At 39.8% G+C, this 13,718-nt stretch overlaps 1 non-coding gene across 1 annotated transcript; it reads left to right on the forward strand.

The window, feature by feature from the left end:
• Positions 1-12,581: 12,581 nt before the first annotated feature.
• On the forward strand, positions 12,582-12,685 carry LOC112805042 (small nucleolar RNA R71). The gene has a single exon (XR_003203655.1). It is a non-coding gene; the product is annotated as a small nucleolar RNA R71 (small nucleolar RNA).
• The last annotated feature ends 1,033 nt before the right edge of the window (positions 12,686-13,718 follow it).

Consider the following 13,718-nt stretch of genomic DNA (forward strand, 5'->3'; position numbering starts at 1 on the left):
AATGCAATTGTTTCTATTTCTCCATTCAAACGTGTGTGTTCCTATCTAAGATGTTCATTCGCGCTTAATTATGAAGAAGGTAATGATTTGTGACACTCATCACCTTCCTCAATCCATGAACGTGTGCCTGAGTCTTCCTATCTAAGATTTTGGCAATTGGGTTAGAGTCTTTTATTTTCTTTTCAAAAATATTATTTTTCTTTATTAATTTTTAATTTTTCTTTGAGTCTAGTGTCTTGTTATAAGTTTGGTGTTAATTGCATATTTTATATTTTTCTTTTAAATTTTCGAATTTCTTTTCTTTTATCTTGAAGTTATTCTTATTTATTTTTCTTGTTTGATTTTTAGTTTTTCTTATTCTGTGCCTTTTCTTATTTTTCTTGTTCTTTTCCAAAGCATTAGTCTTCCAAAAGGAATAATCCAAATATACCTATTCAAAACAAGTGTTACATTTATAACTCAGTTGGTTAGAGCGTTGGCTTATGTTCTTGGCAATTGGGTATCTTCTTTTTAAAATATTTTTCAAAAATAATTTTTCTTGATTTAATCCTGTGCTAAACTTTAAGTTTGGTGTTTTCTTGCTAATTTTGATATAATTTTCGAAAATTATTTTGATTTCTAAAAAATTTTTAAGTTTAGTGTTCTTCCTTTTGTTCTTGGTGTTCTTATGAGTCTTCAAAGTGTTCTTGAGTCTTCTTTGTGTTTTGATCTTAAAATTTTTAAGTTTGGTGTTCCCTGGTGTTTTCCCTCCAAAATTTTCGAAAATAAGGAGCATCAGATCTAAAAATTTTAAGTCTTGTGTCTTTTATGTGTTTTTCTCTTTCATCATAAAATTCAAAATTAAAAAAAATATCTTTTCTAACTGGTTTTAAACTATATTTTTGAAATTTTTTTCAGATTTCAATTTCAAAATTTTTCAAATATTTATTTTAATTGTTAATTTTCTTTCTTTATTTATTTTACTTTTATTTTTATTTCGGTTTTTATTTTATTTTATTTTATTATTTCAAAAATCAATTTTCTTTATATAATAAATTAAATAAAATAAACAATATCAACATCCATACCATCTCCCTTGCTCCATCATGGAACTAAGTGGAAATGAATAGTCCAGGAGGACTCTAGGGTCATATGCTAACCCCACTACTGCTTCATATGGGAATAGTATCTATATACCCTCCATTGGAGTTAGTAGCTTTGAGTTGAATCCTCAGCTCATTATTATGGTGCAGCAAAGCTGCCAGTATTATGGTCTTCCACATGAAGAACCTACAGAGTTTCTGGCACAATTTTTACAAATTGCTGACACAGTACATGATAAAGAAGTAGATCAGGATGTCTACAGATTATTACTGTTTCCATTCGCTATAAAAGATCAAGCTAAGAGGTGGTTAAATAACCAACCTAAGGACAGCATAAGGACATGGAAACAGCTGTCAGAAAAATTCCTGAATCACTATTTTCCTCCAAAACGGATGACACAGCTAAGGCTAAGCATCTAAGGCTTCAAACAAGGAGATAATGAATCCCTTTATGATGCCTGGGAGAGATACAGAGAGATGCTAAGAAAATGCCCCTCTGAAATGTTTTCAGAGTGGGTGCAATTAGACATCTTCTACTATGGGCTTACAGAAAAAGCTCAGATTTCTCTAGATCACTCAGCTGGTGGATCTATACATATGAGAAAAACAATTGAAGAAGCTCAAGAGCTTATTGATACAGTTGCCAGAAATCAGCATCTGTACCTAAGCAGTGAATCTTCCATGAAAGAAGAAGCTAAAATAGTAACTACTGAACTCAGTCCTGTAGATCAGGCTAATGAATTCAATCAGCAATTAGACTTTCTAACAAAACAGCTAGCCGATTTTAAGGAGATATTACAAGAAACAAGAATGGCTAATATGGATATGGAAGTTCAGTTGAAGCAAACAGAAAAGCAAATGTCAAAACAAATAACAAAAGAATGCCAAGCAGTTCAATTAAGAAGTGGGAAAACATTAAATACCTCACTTCAAAGCAGCAGGAAGCCAAGAAATGAACAATTGGCTACTCAAAATCCCTCTGAGGACAATCAGAGCCCAAAGAGGAACAATGCTGGCGCTAAACGCCCAGACCATGCTCAGTTCTGGCATTCAACGCCAGAAACAAGCAATGAATCGGCGTTGAACGCCCAAAGGAAGCACAGTTCAGGCGTTCAAACACCAAAAACAGATAAGGAGCTGGCGTCTAACGCCACTCCTGCTTCCACCCCTGGCATTCAAATGCCAGTGGGAGATCAGACACATACAAGTGCTAATAACAACCCCCTCAAAAAAGGCTTCTCAACCCACACTTGTAGGCAATAAACCTACAGCAACTAAGGTTGAGGAATATAAAGCCAAAATGCCTTATCCTCAGAAACTCCGCCAAGCGGAACAGGATAAGAAATTTGCCCGCTTTGCAGACTATCTCAGGACTCTTGAAATAAAGATTCGGTTTACAGAAGCACTTGAGCAAATACCCTCTTATGCTAAGTTCATGAAAGAGATCTTAAGTCATAAGAAGGATTGGAGGGAAACTGAGAAAGTTTACCTCACTGAAGAATGTAGTGCAGTCATTCTGAAAAGCTTACCTGAGAAGCTTAAAGATCCGGGAAGCTTTATGATACCATGCACATTAGAAGGTACTTGTATCAAGCAAGCTCTATGTGATCTTGGGGCAAGTATTAATCTAATACCTGCAGCTACTATCAGAAAGCTTGGGTTGATTGATGAAGTTAAACCAACTCAGATATGTCTGCAACTTGCTGATGGCTCCATTAAATACCCATCAAGCGTGATTGAAGACATGATTGTCAAGGTTGGGCCATTTGCCTTTCCCACTGACTTTGTGGTGCTGGAAATGGAGGAGCACAAGAGTGCAACTCTCATTCTGGGAAGACCTTTTCTAGCAACTGGCCGAACCCTCATTGATGTTCAAAAAGGGGAAGTAACTCTGAGAGTCAATGAGGATGAGTTCAAGTTGAATGTTGTCAAAGCCATGCAGCATCCAGACACCCAAAATGACTGCATGAGCGTTGATATTATTGACTCTCTGGTAAAAGAGGTCAATATGGCTGAGAGTCTTGAATCAGAGCTAGAGGACATCTTTAAAGATATTCAGCCTGATCTGGAGGAATCAGAGAGAATAATAGAACATCTGAAAATCCCTCAGGAAGAGGAGAAACTCCTAAACCCGAGCTCAAACCATTACCACCATCCCTGAAATATGCCTTTCTGGGAGAAGGTGATACCTTTCCTGTAATCATAAGCTCTACCTTAGAGCCACAGGAAGAGGAAGCACTAATTCAAGTGCTAAGGACACACAAGATAGCTCTTGGGTGGTCCATCAGTGATCTCAAGGGCATTAGCCCAGCCAGATGCATGCACAAGATCTTACTGGAGGGTGACGCCAAGCCAGTGGTTCAACTACAAAGGCGGCTGAATCCAGCCATGAAGGAGGTGGTGCAGAAAGAGGTCACTAAATTACTAGAGGCTGGGATTATTTATCCTATTTCTGATAGCCCCTGGGTAAGCCTTGTCCAAGTCGTCCCTAAGAAAGGTGGCATGACAGTGGTTCATAATGAAAAAAATGAAATGGTTCCTACAAGAACAATTACAGAGTGGCGTATGTGTATTGATTATAGAAGGCTCAATACAGCTACCAAAAAGGATCATTTTCCTTTACCATTCATAGACCAAATGCTAGAAAGACTAGCAGGTCATGAATACTACTACTTCCTGGATGGATATTCAGGTTATAATCAAATTGCAGTAGATCTCCAGGATCAAGAGAAAACAGCATTCACATGTCCATATGGAGCATTTACATACAGAAGGATGCCATTTGGCTTGTGCAATGCACTTGCAACCTTTCAAAGGTGCATGTTCTCAATTTTCTCTGATATGGTGGAAAAATTTCTAGAAGTCTTCATGGATGACTTTTCAGTATTTGGAGACTCATTCAGCTCCTGTCTTGACCATCTAGCACTTGTTCTAAAGAGATGCCAAGAGACCAACCTAGTTTTAAACTGGGAGAAATATCACTTTATGGTGACTGAAGGAATTGTCCTTGGGCACAAAATCTCGAACAGGGGAATAGAGGTGGATCAAGCTAAGATAGAGGTAATTGAAAAATTACCACCACCAGCCAATGTTAAGGCAATCAGAAGCTTTCTGGGGCATGCATGATTCTATAGGAGGTTTATAAAGGATTTTTCAAAAATTACCAAACCTCTAAGTAATCTGCTAGCTACTGACACGCCATTTATCTTTGATAAGGAGTGTCTGCGGGCGTTTGAGACTCTGAAAGCTAAGCTGGTCACAGCACCAGTCATCTCTGCACCAGACTGGACATTACCATTTGAATTAATGTGTGATGCCAGTGACCATGCCATTGGTGCAGTGTTGGGACAGAGACATGACAAGCTTCTGCACGTCATTTACTATGCCAATCGTGTTTTAAATGACGCACAGAAGAATTACACAACCACAGAAAAAGAGCTGCTTGCAGTGGTTTACGCTATTGACAAGTTTAGATCCTATTTAGTAGGATCAAAAGTGATTGTGTACACTGATCATGCTGCTCTTAAATATCTACTCACAAAGCAGGATTCAAAACCCAGACTTATCAGATGGGTGTTGCTTCTGCAAGAGTTTGATATAGAAATAAAAGGTAGAAAAGGGACAGAAAACCAAGTAGCAGATCACCTGTCCCGAATAGAACCAGTAGAAGGGGCGTCCCTCCCTCTTACTGAAATCTCTGAAACCTTTCTGGATGAGCAACTCTTTGCCATCCAGGAAGTGCCATGGTTTGCAGACATTGCAAACTACAAGGCAGTAAGGTTCATACCCAAAGAGTACAGTAGGCAGCAATCAAAGAAGTTGATCACGGATGCAAAGTACTATCTTTGGGATGAACAATATCTCTTCAAGAGATGTGCAGACGGAGTAATTCGTAGATGTGTGCCTAAAGAAGAAGCGCAGAGGATCCTATGGCACTGCCATGGATCACAGTATGGAGGCCATTTTGGAAGTGAGCGAACAGCCACAAGAGTCCTCCAATGTGGCTTCTACTGGCCTACTCTCTATAAAGATTCCCGAGTGTTTGTGCTTAATTGCGACAGTTGCCAAAGATCTGGCAATCTGCCTCACAGTTATGCCATGCCTCAACAAGGGATCTTGGAGATTGAGTTGTTTGATGTATGGGGTATTGACTTCATGGGACCTTTCCCACCATCATACTCAAACACTTATATTCTGGTGGCGGTGGATTATGTATCCAAATGGGTAGAAGCTATTGCTACACCCACTAATGACACTAAGACAATGTTAAAATTCCTCCAGAAACATATCTTCAGCAGATTTGGCACCCCTAGAGTACTAATCAGTGATGGGGGTACTCATTTCTGCAATAAACAGCTCTATTCTGCTTTGGTTCGTTATGGAGTTAGCCACAGGGTGGACACTCCATATCACCCACAGACTAATGGGCAAGCTGAAGTCTCAAATAGAGAACTCAAAAGAATCCTGGAACGGACTGTAATTAACCGTAGAAGGGATTGGGCAAGAAGCTTGGATGATGCTCTGTGGGCATACAGAACAGCATTCAAGACCGCTATAGGGACCTCTCCATACCAGCTTGTGTATGGAAAGGCATGTCACTTGCCAGTGGAACTGGAACACAAGGCCTACTGGGCAACCAGATTCTTAAACCTTAATTCTAGGCTCAAATTATTCCCCGGAAATTAAAATCCCGGTGGAGAGGTCCATATGTGATTACAAGTGTATCACTGGTGGACGAAATTGTGATCACTGTTCTGTTCAAGTTGTTTGTCTTTGTATGGATATACCCTTAGGGCACTGTTTATTCTCACAACTCCGTTCAACTAACCAGCAAGTGTACTGGGTCGTCCAAGTAATAAACCTTACGTGAGTAAGGGTCGAATCCACAGAGATTGTTGGTATGAAGCAAGCTATGGTCACCTTGCAAATCTCAGTTAGGCAGATTAAAATGGTTTATGGATTTAGAAAATAAAAATAAGAAAATAGATTATATGTAAAAAAGGGATAGAACACTTATGCAGATTTATTGGTGGGAATTTCAGATAAGCGGATGGAGATGCTGTAGGGCTCTTGGACGCCTGCTCTCCTACTCCTTCTACTCAGTCCTTCTTACTCCTTTCCATGGCAAGCTTTGTATAGGGGTTCACCATCAACTGTGGCTACTTTCATTCCTCACGGGGAAATATCCTGTGCGGCTGTCACTCGCACAGCTAACCAGTCTGGAGGCATCACCCATGGCTGATGGCTACATCCCATCCTCGCAGTGAAAACTATGCTAACGCACTCTGTCACAGTACGGCTAATCACCGGTTGGTTCCCGCTCCTACTGGAATAGAATCCCTCTTTTGCGTCTGTCACTAACGCCCAGCAGGTTAAAGTTTGAAGCACGTCACGGTCATTCATTACCGGAATCCTACTCGGAATACCACAGACAAGGTGAGACTTTCCGGATTCCCAGGATCCTACTCGGAATACCACAGACAAGGTGAGACTTTCCGGATCCTCATAAATGCCGCCATCTATCTAGCTTATACCACGAAGATTCTGTTGGGAATCTAAGAGATACGCATTCAAGCTCTGTTGCATGTAGAACGGAAGTGGTTGTCAATCACTCACATTCATAAGTGAGAATAATAATGAGGGTAATCTGACTCATCACATTCATCATGTTCTTGGGTACGAATGAATATCTTGGAATAAGAATAAGAGAGATTTGAATAAAAGATAATAGAACTTCATTAATACTTGAGGTACAGCAGAGCTCCACACCCTTAATCTATGGTGTGCAGAAACTCCACCGTTGAAAATACATAAGCAAAGAGTTCAGGCATGGCCGAATGGCCAGCCTCTCTAACGTGATCAATGATCTCCTAAGATGAAGAATAAAACAAAACTGAGACCAAAGATTAAACGTGGTCAAAAGACATCTAATACATTAGATAAATGTTCTATTTATACTAGACTAGCTCCTAGGGTTTACATGAGTAAGTAATTGATGCATAAATCCACTTCCGGGGCCCACTTGGTGTATGCTTGGGCTGAGCTTGATCAATCCACGAGTTGAGGCTTCTCTTGGAGTTGAACCCCGAGTTATGACGTGTTTTGGGCGTTCAACTCCGGATCATGACGTTTTTCTGGCGTTTAACTCCAGACAGCAGCTTGTACTTGGCGTTCGACGCCAAGTTACGTCGTTAATCTTCGAATAAAGTATGGACCATTATATATTGCTGGAAAGCCCTGGATGTCTACTTTCCAACGTCGTTGAGAGCGCGCCAATTGGAGTTCTGTAGCTCCAGAAAATCCATTTCGAGTGCAGAGAGGTCAGAATCCAACAGCATCAGCAGTCCTTTTGTCAGCCTTCTTCAGAGTTTTGCTCAAATCCCTCAATTTCAGTCAGAATTTACCTGAAATCACAGAAAAACACACAAACTCATAGTAAAGTCCAGAAATGTGAATTTAACATAAAAACTAATGAAAACATCCCTAAAAGTAGCTCAAACTTACTAAAAACTATATGAAAACAATGCCAAAAAGCGTATAAATTATCCGCTCATCACAACACCAAACTTAAATTGTTGCTTGTCCCCAAGCAACTAAAAATCAAATAGGATAAAAAGAAGAGAATATACTATAAAGTCCAAAATATCAATGACTATTAATTTAATTAGATGAGCGGGACTTGTAGCTTTTTGCTTCTGAACAGTTTTGGCATCTCACTTTTTCCTTTGAAGTTTAGAGTGATTGGCTTCTCTAGGAACTTAGAATTTCAGATAGTGTTATTGACTTTCCTAGTTAGGCATGTTGATTCTTGAACACAGCTATTTTATGAGTCTTGGCTGTGGCCCTAAGCACTTTGTCTTCCAGTATTACCACCGGATACACAAATGCCACAGACACATAACTGGGTGAACCTTTTCAGATTGTGACTTAGCTTTGCTAAAGTCCCCAGTTAGTGGTGTCCAGAGCTCTTAAGCACACTCTTTAACTTTGGATCACGACTTTAACCATTCAGTCTCAAGCTTTTCACTTGGACCTTCATGACACAAGCACATGAATAGGGATAGCTTGATTTAGCCGCTTAGGCCTGGATTTAATTTCCTTGGGCCCTCCTATCCATTGATGCTCAAAGCCTTGGATCCTTGCTACCCCTGCCTTTTGGTTTTAAGGGCTATTGGCTTTTTCTGCTTGCTTTTTATTTTTCTTTCTCAATTTTTCGCCAATTTTTTTTTCACAAGCTTTTGCTTTTTCACTGCTTTTTCTTGCTTCAAGAATCAATTTCATGATGTTTTTCAGATCATCAATAACATTTCTCTTTGTTCATCATTCTTTCAAGAGCCAACAATTTTAACACTCATAAACAACAATATCAAAAGACATATGCACTGTTCATTCATTCATTCAGAAAACAAAAATTATTGCCACCACATCAATATAATTAAATTAAATTCACTAATAATTTCGAAAATTATGTACTTCTTGTTCTTTTGAATTAAAACATTTTTCTTTTAAGAGAGGTGAAAGACTAATGGATTTTATTCATAGCTTTAAGGCATGGTTACACACTAATGATCATGAAGTAGAGACACAAAAACATAGATAAACATAACACTTAAAAACCGAAAACAGAAAGAAAATAAAGAACAAGGAATGAATCCACCTCTAGTGGCGTCTTCTTCTTGAAGGACCAATGATGTTCTTCAACTCTTCTATGTCCCTTCCTTGCCTTTGTTGCTCCTCCCTCATTGCTTTTTGATCTTCTCTTATTTCTTGGAGAGTGAGGGCGTGTTCATGATGTTCCACCCTTAGTTGTTCAACATTATGGCTCAAGTCTTCCAAAGAGGTACTAAGTTGCTCCCAATAGTTGTTGGGAGGAAAGTGCATTCCTTGAGGCATTTGTTGATGATGAACTTCCTCATGTTCTTCTTGAGGGCCGTGAGGAACTTCTCTTGTTTGCTCCATCCTTTTCTTGGTGATGGGCTTGTCTTCCTCAATGGAGACATCTCCATCTATGATAACTCTGGCTGAATAACATAGATGGCATATGAGGTGGGGGAAGGCTAGCCGTGCCATATATGAAGGCTTGTCAGCTATTTTGTAGAGTTCATTGGCTATGACTTCATGAACCTCCACTTCCTCTCCAATCATGATGCTATGAATCATGATGGCCCGATCCACAGTAACTTCAGATCGGTTGCTTGTAGGGATGATGGATCTTTGGATGAACTCCAACCATCCTCTAGCTACAGGCTTGAGGTCCAGTCTTCTTAGTTGGACTGGTTTGCCTTTGGAGTCTACTCTCCATTGGGCGCCTTCCACACAAATGTCCATTAGGACTTGGTCCAACTTTTGATTGAAGTTGACCCTTCTTGTGTAGGGGCGTTCATCACCTTGCATCATGGGTAGATGAAACGCCAACCTCACATTTTCCGGACTGAAATCTAAGTATTTCCCCCGAACCATTGTGAGATAGTTCTTTGGATTCGGGTTCATACTTTGATCATGGTTCCTAGTGATCCATGCATTAGCATAGAACTCTTGAACCATCAATAATCCGACTTGTTGCATGGGGTTGGTTATGACTTCCCATCCTCTTCTTTGGATCTCATATCGGATTTCCGGATACTCATTCTTTTTGAGCTTGAAAGGGACCTCGGGGATCACCTTTTTCTTTGCCACAACATCATAGAAGTGGTCTTGATGGCTTTTGGAGATGAATCTCTCCTTTTCCCATGATTCGGAAGTGGAAGCTTTTGCCTTCCCTTTTCCTTTTCTTGAGGAAACTTCGGTCTTGGGTGCCATTGATGGTGAATGAAAAATAAAAAGCTTAGGCTTTTTACCACACCAAACTTAAAATTTGCTCGTCCTCGAGCAAAAAAGAAAAGAAGAGTAGAAGAAGAAGAAGAGAATGTGGAAGAGGGGGAGAGAAGTGGGTTCGGCTATATGAGAGAAGAATGGGTAGTGTTGTGTGAAAATGAAGAAGAAAGGAGAGGTATTTATAGGGAGGGGGGAGGGTTAGGTTTCGGCCATTGTGGGTGGGAAAGGGTGGGAAATTGAATTTGAATTTGATGAGGGTAGGTGGGGTTTATGGGGAAGAGGAGGTTGATGTGAATGGTGCATGGGGAAATTGGGAAGAGGGGTTGAGGTGATTGGTGAAGGTTTTTGGGAAGTGTGACATTGAAAATGAGATTTGGATTAGGAGAGTGTGATTAGGATTAAAAGAAAAGGTAGGTGGGGATCCTGTGGGGTCCACAGATCCTGAGGTGGGGATCCTGTGGGGTCCACAGATCCTGAGGTGAAAAGAAATACCATTCCTTCACCCTATAGGCGTGTAAATTGCCTTCATGCATCATTCTGGCGTTCAAACGCCCATTGGTGCATGTTCTGGGCGTTAAACGCCCATGTGATGCTTGTTTCTGGCGTTGAACGCCAGTTTCAAGCTTGTTTCTGGCGTTCAGCGCCAGATTGTCCTCTGCGTGCGCATCCTGGCGTTAAACGCCAGGATGTAGCTTGTTTTGGGCGTTCAGCGCCAGGAAGATGCTCTGTTCTGGCGTTGAACGCCCGCCAAATGCATCTTCTAGGCGTTGAACGCCAGCCCGTGCGTCCTCCAGGGTGAAAAAATTTTTTCTTCTGTTTTTGACTCTGTTTTTAATTTTTCTGATTTTTTTCGTGACTCCTCATGATCATGTACCTAATTAAACACAAAAATGACAAAGAAACAAAATAAAATTAGATAAATAAAATTGGGTTGCCTCCCAACAAGCGCTTCTTTAATGTCAATAGCTTGACAGTGGCTCTCATGGAACCACAAGATGATCAGGTCAATTTAGTGTGTTGTCTCCACACCAAACTTTAGAGTTTGGATATGGGGTTTGAACACCAAACTTAGAGTTTGGTTGTGGCCTCACGACACCAAACGTAGAGTTTGACTGTGTGGGCTCTTCTTGACCTTGAACTGAGAGAAGCTCTTCATGCTTACTCTCTTTTGTCACAGAGGGATGGCCATGTGCTTGAAACACAAGGTATTTCCCATTCAGTTGAAGGACTAACTCTCCTCTGTTGACATCTATCACAGCTTCTGCTGTGGCTAGGAAAGGTCTTCCTAGTATGATGCATTCATCATCTTCCTTCCTAGTGTCTAGGATAATGAAATCAGTAGGGATGTAAAGGCCTTCAACCTTTACTAGCATGTCCTCTACTATCCCATGAGCTTCTCTCATGGACTTGTCTGCCAATTGTAATGAGAACAAGGCAGGTTGTACCTCAATGATCCCTAGCTTCTCCATTACAGAGAGTGGCATAAGGTTTATTCCTGACCTAAGATCACATAGAGCTTTCTCAAAGCTCATGGTGCCAATGGTGCAAGGTATTAAGAACTTGCCAGGATCTTGTCTCTTTTGAGGTAGAGTTTCTTGAATCCAAGTATCCAAATCACTAATGAGCAAGGGAGGTTCACTTTCCCAAGTCTCATTACCAAATAGCTTGGTATTCAGTTTCATGATAGCTCCTAGATATTGAGCAACTTGCTCACCAGTCACATCTTCATCCTCTTCAGAGGACGAATAATAGTCAGAGCTCATGAATGGCAGAAGGAGATTTAATGGAATCTCTATGGTCTCTGTATGAGCCTCAGATTCCTCAGGATCCTTAATAGGAAACTCCTTCTTGCTTGAAGGACATCCCAGGAGGTCTTCCCCACTAGGATTTTCGTCCTCCTCCTCCCTAGTGCATTCGGCCACTTTGATTAAATCAATGGCCTTGCACTCTCCTTTTGGATTCTCTTCTGTATTGCTTGGGAGAATACTGGGAGGAGTTTCAATAACTTTCTTACTCAGCTGGCCTACTTGTGCCTCCAAATTCCTAATGGAGGATCTTGTTTCATTCATGAAACTGAAAGTGGCCTTTGATAGATCAGAGACTATATTGGCTAAATTAGAATTATTTTGTTCAGAGTTCTCTGTCTGTTGCTGAGAAGATGATGGATATGGCTTACTATTATTCAGCCTATTGCGTCCACCATTGTTAAAACCTTGTTGAGGTTTTTGTTGATCCTTCCATGAGAAATTTGGATGATTTCTCCATGATGAGTTATAGGTGTTTCCATAAGGTTCACCTAAGTAATTAACCTCTGCCATGGCAGGGTTCTCAGGATCATAAGCTTCTTCAGAAGCTACCTCTCTAGTACTGTTGGATGCATGTTGCAATCCATTCAGATTTTGAGAGATCATGTTGACCTGTTGAGTCAACACTTTGTTCTGAGCCAGTATGGCATTCAGAGCATCAATTTCAAGAACTCCTTTCTTCTGAGGGACCCCATTATTCACGGAATTCCTCTCAGAGGTATACATGAACTGGTTGTTAGCAACCATGTCAATGAGTTCTTGAGCCTCTTCAGGCGTTTTCTTCAGGTGAATAGATCCACCTGCAGAATGGTCCAGTGACATTTTCGAAAATTCAGAGAGGCCATAATAGAATATATCTAATAGGGTCCATTCTGAAAACATGTCAGATGGACATCTTTTGGTCAACTGCTTGTATCTTTCCCAAGCTTCATAGAGGGATTCACCATCTTTTTGTTTGAAGGTTTGAACATCCACTCTCAGCTTGCTCAGCTTTTGAGGAGGAAAGAATTTATCTAAGAAGGCAGTGACCAGCTTATCCCAGGAGTCCAGGCTATCCTTAGGTTGTGAATCCAACCATATTCTAGCTCTGTCTCTTACAGCAAAAGGGAAAAGCATGAGTCTGTAGACTTCAGGATTAACTCCATTCGTCTTTACAGTATCACAGACCTGCAAGAACTCAGTTAAGAACTGATAAGGATCTTCAGATGGAAGTCAATAAAACTTGCAGTTTTGTTGCATTAATGCAACTAGTTGAGGCTTAAACTCAAAGTTATTGGCTCCAATGGCAGGAATGGAGATGCTTCTTCCATCAAACTTGGATGTTGGTTTTGTGAAGTCACCAAGCATTCTCCTTGCATTATTATTATTATTATTTTCGGCTGCCATCTCCTTCTCTTGTTCGAAAATTTCTGAAAGGTTATTTCTGGATTGTTGTAATTTAGCTTCTCTTAATTTTCTCTTCAGAGTCCTTTCAGGTTCTGGATCAGCTTCAACAAGAGTGCCTTTATCCTTGTTCCTGCTCATAAGAAAGAGAAGAAAACAAGAAAAGAAAAAGGAATCCTCTATGTTACAGTATAGAGATTCCCTTATGTTAGTAGAAGAAGAAAGAGGTGGAAGAATGAAGAAGGAGGTTCGGATTTGTGGATGAAGAGAGGTGAAGAGAAGTGTTAGTAATTAATTAATTAAATAGAAGAAGAAAAGAGAAGAGAAATTTCGAAAATAATTTTTGAAAAAGAAGTTAGTAATTTCGAAAATTAAAAATAAAATAAGTTTAAAATTAAAATTTAAAACAATTAAAAAGAATTTTTGAAAAAGAGAGGGAGAATTTTCGAAAATTAGAGAGGGATAGGTAGTTAGTTGGTTTTGAAAAAGATAAGAAACAAACAAAAAGTTAGTTAGTTGATTGAAAGAGATTTGAAATCAAATTTTGAAAAAGATAAGAAGATAAGAAAAAGATAAGATATTTTGAAATCAAATTTTGAAAAGATAAAAGTTTTGAAAAAAAAAATAAGATAAA

This window comes from Arachis hypogaea, chromosome 5, assembly GCF_003086295.3.
Source record: "Arachis hypogaea cultivar Tifrunner chromosome 5, arahy.Tifrunner.gnm2.J5K5, whole genome shotgun sequence".
NCBI lineage: Eukaryota > Viridiplantae > Streptophyta > Magnoliopsida > Fabales > Fabaceae > Arachis > Arachis hypogaea.